Raw genomic sequence first — 14,398 nt, 5'->3', positions numbered from 1 at the left:
AAGGATGGCTGTATTCTCTCTCGCGCTCTCTCTCTCGCTCTCTCTCTCTCTCTCTCTCTCAAAAAAAACAAGGTTTCTTTGACGTTCGCCCCCCCCTCCCAAGTAAACTCAGTTAAGCTGCCCCTCCAACAACAATCAGTCCCAGAGTTGACAAATTGACCACGGCATTGCCAAACATGGTTTTAAATTCATTTTACTCTGCATTTGGTGCTCCAAGGATCTAATGACTTGGTAAACATTGTCAGGGTGTGTTTATACGGTCCGCAATCGGTTACGTCGAATTGGATGAAAAAATATAGCTACCCCAAACTCAAAAGAAGAAAGTTCTCCACCATTCTTGCTCCTACTACCAATCTCTACAGCCGCAGAGGTAGTGACAAATGCAAACGGGAGAAACTCAACCAGACCCGGTTGACCATAGCAGGGAGCGGACACCTTGAATCAATCGTTTGAATGAGACAATGAAGAAGAAGAGACTAGTATTCACAATCTGCAGCACCTCTGTCAATAGTTTTTAAATGTGCAACCTGCATATACACAAACACATACAGACTTCCTACATCCATCATCACATGGCTGTGAACTAAAGTTCTCTGTGCTTCTTGGTGTCTGTGTATGGTCGGACTGCAAGGTGTGTTGTGTGCCCTATCTTTGCAGCCAATTCCAAAAGATGGTTAGTACGTATTTGAAAGATCATGACTGAAAAAAAAATCTGGACTTAGCAAAAGAAAATGAACACTTTGACTGCAGTCCGAATTCTTGACCTGTTTGAGTCCCCGTCTCTCTCGGTCTTTTGTTCTTATTCACTTTACTCGATCCTCCTCTAAGCCTTTTTACTCTTAAGTGTCCGTTCAGTGAAAACTTACATGGGGAAAAAAAAATACTATTTTTGTTATTTTTTCAGTTTGAATCATTTGTGTGTGTATGACACACGCATACATGTACACACACGTACACACATACACTCTGTTTATCCATTCTCTCGACTGTTTTTAAGCTATTGAAGTGTATCCGTCGCAGCTAAATGCCCCCCTAGGAATGTGAAACACTTCTGGGGAACTGGTGCAGTGGTCTCTCACTTTCTAGATCTCATTGATTTCCATTGGTTCTGTACATTTGATGGTAAGATCCAACAATTCTTGGGCGGGCTATGTGGTGTTTATTTGGTCCTTGGAGAAATGCTCTGGTGTATTTTTACCCTGTAGTTCTAGCGTTATCAGTCAATTGTCACTATAATGGACTTTATTGGATTATGACATTCATTTGGGGAATCTCAACTAAAAGCAATGATTGCTATTGTGATCTATTTATTAAAAACACATGTAGCCTTTAAACATGATTACATTTGCTGGAGCTCAAACATTTGGAAATTGGTTCATAGGACAAGATGGAGCATTAAGACCATTATCCCGTACATCACATTGTTATTCTGGTCCCTATGGACACGAGGGGGGCCTCGTTTAGTAACGTTTCTGTTTCTATGGCGATGGAAATATGCGATCTGGAACACAAAGTAGACCGAAACCAGGCTGTGTCCACCTTCTCTCCGGCGTAGGGGATCAAAAGGGAATGGGGGTGTGGGCAGGTTTGATCCGTTCTATCTGGTGCTAAGACTATCATAGGCAAGTGTTTATCATAACCCTAGCGCGGTCTTTGGACCACCGAGAAAAAAATAAGCTAACCCTGGTGAGCTGTCACCCCGAAACAAAACCTGCTTTGAGGCTTTTGATTTTTGACATCATGCTGTGTTCTTGGGCGTATATCCAACGTGTGTTTTGGTGCTTCTTTGGATTATGGAACAATTATTTTAGGGTGACGCACCCTAACTAGAGCTGTACCTGAAGAGCAGTACAATGTTTAATGAAGCCCATTTTGTAGAAGTTGTCGCTGCCTGTGTCATTTGGAAGCCTAAATCGTGCATTGATTGATTTTTAGCCAGCTATGTTATAACTAATAACTATGTTGCTTTTGGACCTGGGACATTTTTGCTAGCATGGAACCTTCTGGAAGAGTGTCAGTTTGAAGCGGGTCTTACACCAGACGGGACCCGGAGCGCAGCGTCACGTGGTGGGGTGGATATGAAGGAGGTAGTGTGTGTCCAGTGTGCGACTGCCTTGGTGCTGGAGGCTGGGTAGGGGCCTGTAAGGGGCCCTCAACGCGGCCATTTTTCGTCCCTGCTTCCCAGGAGACACTTCTGAGCAACGGTCAAAAAGCAACAGGATTTATTAATGCAGGTTGTATTGGATGTTTCCGTTTTTGATTTGCGCATGGTCGTGTTCATTAGCTAAGAACGCAGGTGCAGCTCAGTTGTGGAAAAGGAATTTCTTTTTAATAGAATTCCTTTGTATACAAACCATTCCACACACTTCCTCGCCATTGAATGCAATAATAGATACAGCCGTCTGTTGATCTAGTGACACCATAGGATCCCCTGATCAGATCAACAACAACAACAACACCTGAATGTTACGGTCTTTAACAGACACAAAATGGCAGAGGTCAGCCATGGTAAGCATGTCCCACCAACCCAGTAAAGATCGTACCTCAATCAGTCCACTCCCAACCGCGGTGGCAGTTCATCATAGACCCCACTTGAAAGCCTCCAACAACGCCTGTGGTTGTGCCTTTCCAATGAACCCTTTGTCAACTTAGCTGTGGTGCTAACATCTAGCTAGACGGGCTAGTTCCTTTGGCCTGTGAGTCTAGTCAGTCTCTGGTGCTCTGTTTAAACTGCCAAAACATCCCAGTGGAAATGGAGCTCCAGTCTCAAGCGCTCTTCGTACTAGTGCCGAGCCAGCAGCTAAATCCCAAGTGACCGTAAAGCCGGGCTAAACAGTTGCAGCTGTCAAGGTCATCGTTCCCAGTCCAGCATACTTCCCAAAAAAGGACGAGACAGGGTTTTTTCCTTTTCTTTTCTCGTAATCTTCAGTCGATTTTAAGTAGGTTGTTCAACAACAACTGAAACGTCGGTTGTCAATGCTGGCTGACTGGTTGAGAGACATGAAGCGGTACAGAAAACACACATCCTCCTTCTGCGCTGCTTCAGGTGCTACGTGTGGCAGTCGATAAGTCTCCAAACCAACGTTTAATTTCCAGTGAGACCTCCCATCTTGGTCCACTGCTTTGTCGCCGCTTCAGAGCAATCTGTGGGCTCTTGAATCGACCGGTCGATGGGCCCATCGCTCGTCCATCGAAGAACGTCCATCGACTGTTTCAACCGACGTGCTGATTGATTTAAATCTTGCGGTCCCCTACACTACACTTCATCGAGTCCACTCGCAGCTTCTCCTCGGTCTCGAGTGAGCGAGTTGACGTCCACTTTGTCCAGTGAACACCAATGTTCCCCCATTGGTGCTGCTGATCCGTTGGATTGACACGTCCTTACGGGCCTCTTCTGTCCCTGATCTCCATCCAGGACACGGTGAGCCATCAGGGCTCACAGACGGCAATGCCAACCCCCCAGATGGGTCACCAAAGTGGATAGATCATACTGGATCGTATAGCCACACTATGGGTCTGGACAGGGAAAAGCCCTGCATGTCCTTGGATGACATTATCAAGGCATGATGGCACAACAGCTTGGTTGCTTAACAGCAACATTGTTGACCCGTTGTTTTTTTTCTTCTCGACGGCTTTGTAGTTCATTAATGGATCGTGGGACGTTAAGGTATACCAGGTGCTTTCCATGTCTCTTGACCGTCATGGTGCTCTCTCTCCGTCTTCTCTTATGGCATCGTCTTTCTCCTTCCCGCCCCCACCATCACTACGACTTCTCCCTTGCTTGATGAGAGAACATAGCTACACTTTGATCATGTACCATGCACATGTCGACTCAATATATCGTCTATATATGACATTAGTATCATCGGAGCCCCCCCCAGTGGGACTTTATTCAATGGAAGGACAGCGAGTGTATTTTCCACTGTAAAAAAAGGCGAAATATTTAATGCCTTCAGTTGCCATACCTAACCTACTAGAGCTTTTATTTTGAAAAATGCTTTTCTGGTTTTATTTTGTTACTAGCCAAAAGGAAGTTTAGGTTTTCTTGCATCGTTGAGTGAAAACTAATTTTCCACACAGCCTGATTTGGTTGTGCCAGAAGAGAGGTACACAATTGGACCGAAATCATTATAGGGTCCTCTTCAGGATACATTGGGTTAAGTGTATATCTTGACTATTTTCTTGTCTTTATAGCTATATATATATATCTCTCTGAAAAAGTCAGGAAATCTCAAACGCTGTTGTCCGACCTGTAGATTCAGAAAATGTCAAGTGAGTTATATAAGGACCGTGATTACAAGATTGTGGCTTTTTCCATAAAAAAAATATCTAAACTTTTACTTCATGGTGAATGGAACGTGGTTTTCTATTCCAAAGATGCATGCGGACACGCGCGTGTAGCTTTTGGTGCATTCGTCTCTTGCTTCGAAAGTCATGTTCCCAGGGCCTATATGACGGTGTTGTTCAATGTTGCACACAAGCCAATCCAGAAGATTTGAAATCCACCTACTCTCTTCTGCTATTTCAGTTTACACTTTATCACTGAACCTGCCAAAATTAAGCTCATTAATTTTTTTTTTTTTTTTTTTTTTATGTCGTTTGGAGGTGACCAGCATATGTGGCCTATAGGATTTTCTTCTTTTGCCTTATTTGTACCAATAATTTCTTTATTTTTTTCTGTTAAATCGTTGAAAGAGCAAAACTTTTTATCCCAGATCCGTATACAATAACGCCTGTTCTGTCCGCCGGAGAGGTTGAGCGACTTGCCCGTTTTCCTAGAGCTGTCTGGGGTTGCCATCAGGCCGTCCCTGGCTTCACCGTCCTAGAAATTGATCAAACCTCTGGGTGTGACGAAGTGGTGGTGTTTGTATAGGGGCTTCTGGTTCTGTCCATATAAAGCCCTGTTCAGCTCCAACACTGGCTCTATATAGCTTCATATAATCGTCACGCAATCTGCAGAAACTGTTATGACCAGAGCAACATTTATTGTACTCTACTTTTGCACTGTTACAGGTAATTGCAGGGTTTTAAGTCAACGGTCCATCAGTGTGATTTTTATTTTTTTTATTTTATGGTTTTCGTTTTTTTTGATGAAGTCATTTATTACCCGATTAAAGTTTTTGTTTTATTTTTTTATCTTCGTTTGGTAAACAGAAAGCCAGGCCTCGATGATACAGCGAGGTGCGGCGAAATCCGATTTATCGTAAAGGTCCCAAAATCGCTATGGAAACCAACGTAGTATTATTTTTGACTGAAAAATGTCATAATACCCTCCAGCCCCTCCCCTCGATTTTTTTTCTTTTAATTTTCCCTCCTCCTTGTTTTATAATGAAAAGAAACGCTGTAAAGGTGAATAAACTATTTATAACAGTACCAACTCTGTCCTGTGCTTTATTTACTCTCACTGGTTCCATGACACCCACCACTCGTAACTTAATTATTAAACCAAATTGAAACTCAACCAAGTATCCCAAGGTTACTTATCATCTTGACTTTAATCCTTAAAGATATTGTTAATTAAAACATTTATTTGAATGGAAAATTATGCCTGGAAGTGCAGGGGTTGAGTCTCAACAAATCTCCACATTTTTAACTCGGCTTGCAGGTCCTTCCTGGGTTAAGGGACATTCATCATCACGCACCAATGACAATGTGTACTCTAAAATACGAGCACCTCTGCTACTACAACACCCGCCGAGCCCGGGCTCCGAGTCTCTCTGTACATGGAAGTGGACGAGGGAGTCTCTAAGAGGTTGTCTCTGTGAAGACAGACGGCTGTAAGCAGGACCCTGGCGCCAGGCTGCTTTAACACACACACACACACAGTTGTGTTTACTGTTGTGTCTAAATAACACAGCAGCCAGTGAGTTTGGAGGAGGAAGAGGATGTGCGAGGTGGAACCTCGTCCTTGTCGTTCCCGTCCCCACATACACATACCACATGCTCACCCCGGTCAGTTGACGTGGGATCACACGTGTGTCACAAGATGTAGACGTGTGATTTGGTTCGACCTAAGCACCCGTGCAACTACCTAGAACCCCCTAGCAACCGTCTAGCTGAACCCTAGCAACCACCCCAGAACGCACTAACCCCATAAGCCCTAGCAGCACACCCAGAAAAAAACCTAACACCCGTTTAGTCAAACCCTTGGCAACGACCGAAGAACACCCTCACAACCATCTAGCTATTCCATAGCAACCAACCTGAATGCCCTAACGACCTGCTAGCGACGCCCTAACAACCACCCAGAACCATAGATTGTACAAAATAGCCCAGAACACCTAGCAACCATCTACGACACCAATGGCAAGGGTTCTTATTTGGACTACACCCCAGCAACCGCTCTCACCCTATGTTGTTTTTCAATAAACCAAGTAACTGCCAACAGCATGTATAACATATTAGTGGGCATCAAAATCATTAGCCTAACCTATTTCATTTAGGATGTCTAAGGCTAGTTCTGAGATGATGAACTGCATCTTTATTCAGGAGGTGGAGACTGTCTCCGTGTCCAGTGGTGCATTCGGAGCCTCTCCCTTATTTCATTGGTGCAAGCTGTAAACATGTGTTCTGTTAACGGATACACAACCTGGTCCCTATAGGATGTTTCCATGCTTGCATCCACATATGTTAAGAAGATTATTATAGAACAAGTAAAGTAGGATTACATGCAACCAACAGCATGGGGGGATGAAACACACACACACACACACACACACACACACACACACACACACACACACACACACACACACACACACACACACACACACACACACACACACACACAGATTTGTTTGCTTTGGTCAGAGGCATAGGTTAAGTACTTTCAGTCTTCTGTTGATCCCACAAACTTTATTTATTCACTTTTTGGGAGGAATATTTTATGCATATTAGAGTAATGTAATGTCACTGGGTGCTGGTGTCATGTGTTTTGGTCATTTTATTGCCAAACACCAATAAACCTATTAAAATTGTGGCCATCATGCAAACAATAACCCCTTGTAATTTTCAATCGTCATACACATTTCCAAATAATGTTATTAAGTCATTCTGGAAACGTTTTTATTCAAAGCAACACACCGCTATTAGGCTAAATGTCGTTAAAGAGAAGGTCAGGGTTTGATCTCAAGTATCCATGGCCTACCTATAGGCCTCTTACTCTGGGAGGTCTACAGGTAGGCTGCGGGCACAAGGGGATCAAACCCCGTACCATAGCCACCACATCCCTGTACACAATACACCCCATACATTAAATTGTCATACGTGTCGAATAGCAGTCAGCAACTGAATCACTAACTTATGGTGGGCTAGCATTTCGAGCTCACTTCCTGTGTAATCACATCCCAATGTATATCTTTTCGTGCTGCGGGGGACTCTTAATGTGTAAATCCCTAATGCTTGGCAGCGTTCAGGAATGTAACATGTGGACAAACGGAGCTATAAGATGGTGGACTGGAGCCATGTGTTGAGGGGGATGGTAACATCTGGTTCTTTGGCTCATTGAGCGAGCAGATGGGACAGAAGAACAGATATGGTGGAGGGGGGGAACGGAGAGGAGAAAGTTCAAGTTCAAAGCTTTTGTTGTCAGATGAGTAGAACCAAGTCAGACTGGGGAAAACTACCTATTTAGAGCGTAATATAGAAAGAAAATTATTATGTTACTTGGTTATAATGTAACTAAAATAATCGAAATCCAATTATACACCAAATCCAAAATCCAATTATGAGTAGATCCAGTTGTGTGCAAAAGTCAGAGTTAAACAAAATTATGTGGTATGTTATTAAATTATAAAGGATAATAAGGTTCTAAAGTGACATGTGATGTAAAAATCACTGAGTGTTACAAGTCTAATGGCTCAAAGAGAGATCTTCAGTCCCATTCATTTAGCAGGCGCTAGAACTCTTGAACCATAGGAACGCAGGCACCTTGCATTTCTATTTTTCTCTATTTCACAGTTAAACAATAATGTTAATCAATCAATGATCCAAAACAGATATATTTAACATATTTCCTTCTTTATAATAACTATTGACAACAACGCTTAGTGGACAGATTAGGGACAATGAGAGGAGAGTATTATGTTCTATATGTGTGTGTGTGCATATGTATACATATATATGTGTCCAAACTGTCCTGACCTCTTTGAAGTTCTCTGAGAGAGGACACTGGGACGTGTGCCGCAGGACACAGCGTGTTCAAGGAGTTGCGATAACCCAACGTCCACATCCAGCCTACTTCTAGGAAGATTCGGACGCGTTCGAAGAGTTGCTGGGAGCGCTGCCAAGTTAAATTTTGCGGAAAAACAAACAAGCCACTCACCATCATAAGACAAGGGCAAGAGTTTTAGTTTTATAATATCGTTACTACTTAATTATTGATTTGCAGATATAGGCCACTGCAAGAAAAGTTAGATGAAATATTTTTCAAGAGTTGCAGTTTAATCTGGATAAAATAAAGATATAAAGTGAAAAATTTAATGTCTTTCTCCATGGGACCCATGGAGGTCCTGGGTGGACAACAAGCCAGCTACTGTGTCCCGCTACCACACACACACACACACACACACACACACACACACACACACACACACACACACACACACACACACACACACACCGCCCCTGGTGACCTTAAGGGTAGTGTGTGTGTGTGTGTGGGTGGGGATGTCGGATGAACCTTGTGAACTTTAAACACAGTGAACCCTGCTTCTCAGTACAACCCTGGGAATGTACACACGCACTCACACACACACAGAGCCCATGGGACACACACATTGCTCTTTGCCCTATAACTTACTGGTCCTACTCTTATGTTGTGTGTGTGTGTGCTTGTGCGTTGTTGTTTGTGTGTTTGTGTTTGCGTGTGTACGTGTGTATTTGTGAAAAACCAAATCAGTGGGTCATTGTATTGTGTCTGGCGTCTTCTCCTAAGCCAAGGGCCGACGGGTTAGCCTCAGGATGTGTGAGGAGAGACAGTCGTACATACAGACAGACTGTCAGAAGGACTGAGGGGCCGACACTGTGCTGTATTTCTCTGTAACAGTCAACCTGGCTGACATCTCAAATTCAACATGCGACCCCACGGACGCCCCAAACGTCTCCAGACACAGTGGATTATTCCACTGTGTCGGTATTATCCCTTAAGCCATCCGAGGGCTCCACTGAGTACACCGAGGGCGTCAACAAAGCATTTTCAGAGAGGGTTCATTGCTCGGTCACACACAGGTGTCACTCATAATGCAAACCATTTGTCTGCTCTCTCTTGGTACCAGGGTACAGGCAGCGGACTCAACGGTCCGTGGACCATGTGGACCGCTGCGTTGGTCCTGCGATGACATCTCTGTGACAAAGGTGTGTTGACATGTGAATGCATCATCTAACCCGACCACCGTGAGTACATCATGAGGTGAGCTCGCCTTGTCCAAAATGCACAACAAAAGAGGCAAAGTCCTTCGTAAATCGAACGGATGTGTTGGTCGATTGTCCGTGACGATACCATCCATGAACAGAGGTGTATTGTTGTATTGTAAGATGTGTTTGAACACACACACAGACACACACAAAGTTTATGCGCAGTTGATTAGCTCAACAATCTGAAAATTATGTAGACAGATAGCGTCTTTTTATCCTGCAGACATGACATTTGAGACCCTTAACACACCGACACACCGACACACACCGACACACACCGACACACACACACACACACACACACACACACACACACACACACACACACACACACACACACACACACACACACACAAACTTCACTCTGTAGCTCTAAGCTATTACAAAACCCATGAAACTCCATGTGTGCATGTGTGTGTACGCGTACATGTGAGTGCGTGCTCGTGCATGCACATTCACACATGTGAGCGATACCCTTTGCGAGGGCACATGTACTCTCAGTTCCACTTGATGACCCTTCACCCAGTGTGAGGGGCAGTTGGGGGCTCAGCCATTGGTCGAGGAGATGGTTGAAGTGTTGAGGATTGTTGGAGTTGTGATACCTGCTGACCGGTCGGAGGCCGGGACATTCACTGTCCATACCTACTAGTCATATTAAACAGAGCAAAGCTTGTGGACATACTTTTATATTCTTTTGAGGACTAAAACGGGCACTCCCTGGGAGCTTGTTGTGACCAACCTATGCGCCGTGACCCACAGTTGGAAAAGCATTGGCCTAGTGGATGTCGCTGTCAGTAAGCACGGTAACAGTAACCAGGGCCCTGCTGGGGACCCCCAGCTGGGATAGGACCTACCGGACACCCTCGGAACCAGATCCCTCTGCTGCTTCGGCACAACCTCAACAAGGGACCTGATTGGTGTGAATAGGTGTCGATCTTTGTCATAAATCGTTTCAGCCAATCAGAAGTCGGAGCCAGTGTGGTTGCTTTCTAAGGTGTTGAAGCCCACATTTAGTGCAAGCAAAGCAGAGGACCTTAAGATCAATGGTAGACGTTGATTTCGTTCAAACTTGAGTTTCTTTGTTTGTGAATATGTGGCCAGCTTTAAGGTTTGTAAGTAATCAGGACTCCCCAAAACTGAGATGTACTTAAAATAGGATCAAAATATGACGAGAGAGAGAGAGAGAGAGAGAGAGAGAGAGAGAGAGAGAGAGAGAGAGAGAGAGAGAGAGAGAGAGAGAGAGAGAGAGAGAGAGAGAGAGAGAGAGAGAGAGAGAGAGAGAGAGAGAGAGAGAGAGAGAGAGAGAGAGAGAGAGAGAGAGAGAGAGAGAGAGAGAGAGAGAGAGAGAGACGCAACCAGCCATCAGATCCAGTGTCAAGCCTCTGTTTGAACACAAAGGGATTTGAAACTGTCCACTACTTTAGCCATGAAATAGAGAGGGAGAAAGACGGAGGTAGAGGTGGGGGTTTATGTATGAATGGTATGAATGACTAGTAGAATAGTAAAAAGGAAGACAAAGAGAGAGGGAGATTTTTATATTTGGTACGTCGTCAATACTTTAAATGTTGACCTTTAAACTTCCATAGTTGTCAGAACATCTAATGCGCTCAGTCAGTTCAGCCATTTTAACACGTATCTGTCACATAGTCAAACAAACATTTGCATTATTCAAGCAAATCACATACTTAAAATAAAATGTATAAAACCCACCATAATGATTCCAATATCTACCTAGCCGAAGCAGAAAGTACAGTATTCTCCTTTCTTCTGATATCCTTTACTTTACTAAAATCTCATTCATTTTATTGTAAGGCAAGAAGCAGATTTAAAAACCCTAGAATAAAAAAAAAGGCGAAAGAGAGGGATGAAGATGATGAGAGCATCTGGATCAGGGGATAGAGTTAGCCACAGAACAAAACAGATTTAGAATTTAAAAAACCCTGCCTATAAATTGTATATATATCCAAAAAATAACCATCTGGAATGTCAATAAACAATATAAAAAACAGCTTAACATGATAGATAGAGTGAGGGAGGGAGGGAGGGAGAGAGAGAGGGAGAGAGAGAGGGAGAGGGAGAGGGAGAGAGGGAGAGAGGCAGAACATGGCATTAACAGCGGTTGTGGGAATAATGGACGGATAGAGATATGACATAAAGAAGATGGACTGGGAGATATATAAAAGCAAAAGGAAATATGTCCAAGGTAGTGTGTGTGAGTGTGTTGGTGGATGTGATGCGTGCGTGTGTGTGTTTGACTCTCTGTGTGCGTTTGCATGTGTGTGTGTTCATATTCACTCTGCCTTAAGGGTTTTAACCCACTTTCCCACACATTCCTAGTCTCTCTCTCTCTCTCTCTCTCTCTCTCTCTCTCTCTCTCTCTCTCTCTCTCTCTCTCTCTCTCTCTCTCTCTCTCTCTCTCTCTCTCTCTCTCTCTCTTGCTCTCTCTCTCTCTCTCTCTCAGAGTACACAATATATCGATAATGATAATCAGAATAAAATAATCATCATGCCAGTAACAAGAGTACACATGTTTGGATGGGCAAATTTGTTTTTCAATGATAGCATCAGCTCATACAAAAGTGACAATGGTATGTTTTTATTTAAGGCCTTACGGCCTGCTTAAGTCTGATATGAGTATATAATTGTGCGTGTATTTGATAGTTTCGATAAAGTATGTCTCTATATGCATTGTTTGTTTTAATCTTCATGTTTGTGTGGGTGTGTGTGTCTGTGTGTGTGAGTCTGCATCTGTGGGGAGAGGGGGGTAGTATATGTTGTGTGTGTATCTATTCTGTGTGTATTTGATAATGTGTATGTATGGTTAAATATACATATATATATATCCATATATATGTGTATGTGTGTGTTAGTGTGTGTATGAATGTGTGTTTGTGCATGTGTGTGTGTATGTGTGTGTGACTACTGTACGTATATATAATGCATATAAATTTGAGTGTGTGTGTGCGTGCGTCCCTGGCTCTGTATGTGTGTGTAGGCAGGGGCCACCAGCTCCCTGGCCCCTGGTTCCATCTGCCAGTGACTTGGCAGAAATGATAATCAGCTCGGGCTCCATAATGCACTGCAGCATCGCTACTGAGCGCGCTCCAACACAGGGGACCAGGCAGCACGGAATTAGGTCACACACACACACACACACCAGGAGGCCTCGGCATCTTACCACGCACACACATGTGCGCGCACACACACACACACACACACACACACACACACACACACACACACACACACACACACACACACACACACACACACACACACACACACACACACACACACACACACACACAATAATCTGGGGCTTTCCATATTTGTCCGTACACATTAAAATATACATGCATATCAAAATCTAATCTTAACACTAATATGCACGCCCCCCAACCACACCCCCACCCAAACACGCACACACACAAACACACACACACACACACACACACACACACACATCGATAACATTTGTGATGCATTGTCTTCGGAATTGTCGTATGTTTTAATGCTTAGATGGACAATGTGGACACAAAGACCAATCACACGCACACACAGGTGCACGCATGCACACACACACACACACACACACACACACACACACACACACACACACACACACACAGGCGCATGCACACACAGCCCCTTGTGGTAACCAAATCATAACCAATTCTCTCTTATGAGCGGCTATAAAAAGATCAAAGGATGGAGCGGAAGCGAGCGAGAGAGGCAGGGAAACAGGGAGAGAGAGAATGGGTAGAGGGAAGAGATAGAGCGGGAGTGAAAGGATGGGAGTGAGGTAATGTGAACCTACCAGCAGAAGACTGCTAAGCTCTCTGGCTCAAACCCCCCCCCCCCTCACCATCACCAACTCTCTCACCCACTTGTTCTAATCCTCTCTCTATCCCTATATTCTCTCTCTCTCTCTCTCTCTCTCTCTCTCTCTCTCTCTCTCTCTCTCTCTCTCTCTCTCTCTCTCTCTCTCTCTCTCTCTCTCTCTCTCTCTCTCTCTCTCTCTCTCTCTCTCCATCGTACAGACACACACTCTCCCACCTCTCTCTATCTCTGGCTGTCTCACTCTCCCACCATCTCGTTCTCTCTCTCGCGCTCGCTCTGAGCCTCCTATAAATTATGCATCCCATAGGAGCATAAAAACCCACCTCTCTCTCCCCCTGCTCTCCCTCTCCCTCTCTCTCTCTCTCTCTCCCTCTCTCCCTCTCTCTCTTTCCTCCCCCTCTCAGTATCCATCTCCTTTCATGCTGTGGCTTCATAACCGATTTCAGCCAAGCGCTGCCGGGAGTTTTTCTTTCTCACTTCTCGTCGTGTCAATCCTTTGCATTTGCACATTTGAACACAAAAAAAAACCAACCATGTTTGATACGTTCAGACGTTGCCCGTTCTGACAGCCATGGTCACTCGTAAGGCCATTGTCATGGAGCACCAGCAGTCTGAAATGAACACCCCCCGCCCCCAACACCACCAACAATGACATCATCCAACGGGAGGTCACCTGCAACCCAAGCAGGAGGGGCCTAAAGGCTTAGTTATGGTTCCCCGTTGATGCAACGCAAGGGGGTTCACGGACCCATTACCTCCTTGCGTCCAATGCAAGGGTCTGACGTGCGCCTCCAAAAAAATCTTAACCTTGCATCGAGGCAGGACCTAAAGCAGCACGACGAGTTGTGTTGGTGGAGGTTTTCACCTGAACACCAGTTGGTATGCATTGTCCATAGAGAGCCAGAGTCTGCTAAGGGCCCCCTATTGACTCCAGTCATGTCTGCATGGGGTCAATGGTGTACCGGGCCTTCAGCAGTACAGGTTAGGACCCCTTGGAGCTAGTGCCACATTAGAGGTTTAGGGTCCACCCATCAGGGCAATGACCTGTGATCATTATGGTCATCCAACATGGACCACAAGCCATAAACATCGGAAGACTTTTAAGAAGACTACAAGCTAAGGCCTTAGATGTTCAAAGTTCTTC

This window comes from Gadus chalcogrammus, chromosome 18, assembly GCF_026213295.1.
Source record: "Gadus chalcogrammus isolate NIFS_2021 chromosome 18, NIFS_Gcha_1.0, whole genome shotgun sequence".
Classification (NCBI taxonomy): Eukaryota; Metazoa; Chordata; class Actinopteri; order Gadiformes; family Gadidae; genus Gadus; species Gadus chalcogrammus.
This window is presented reverse-complemented; position numbering follows the sequence as displayed.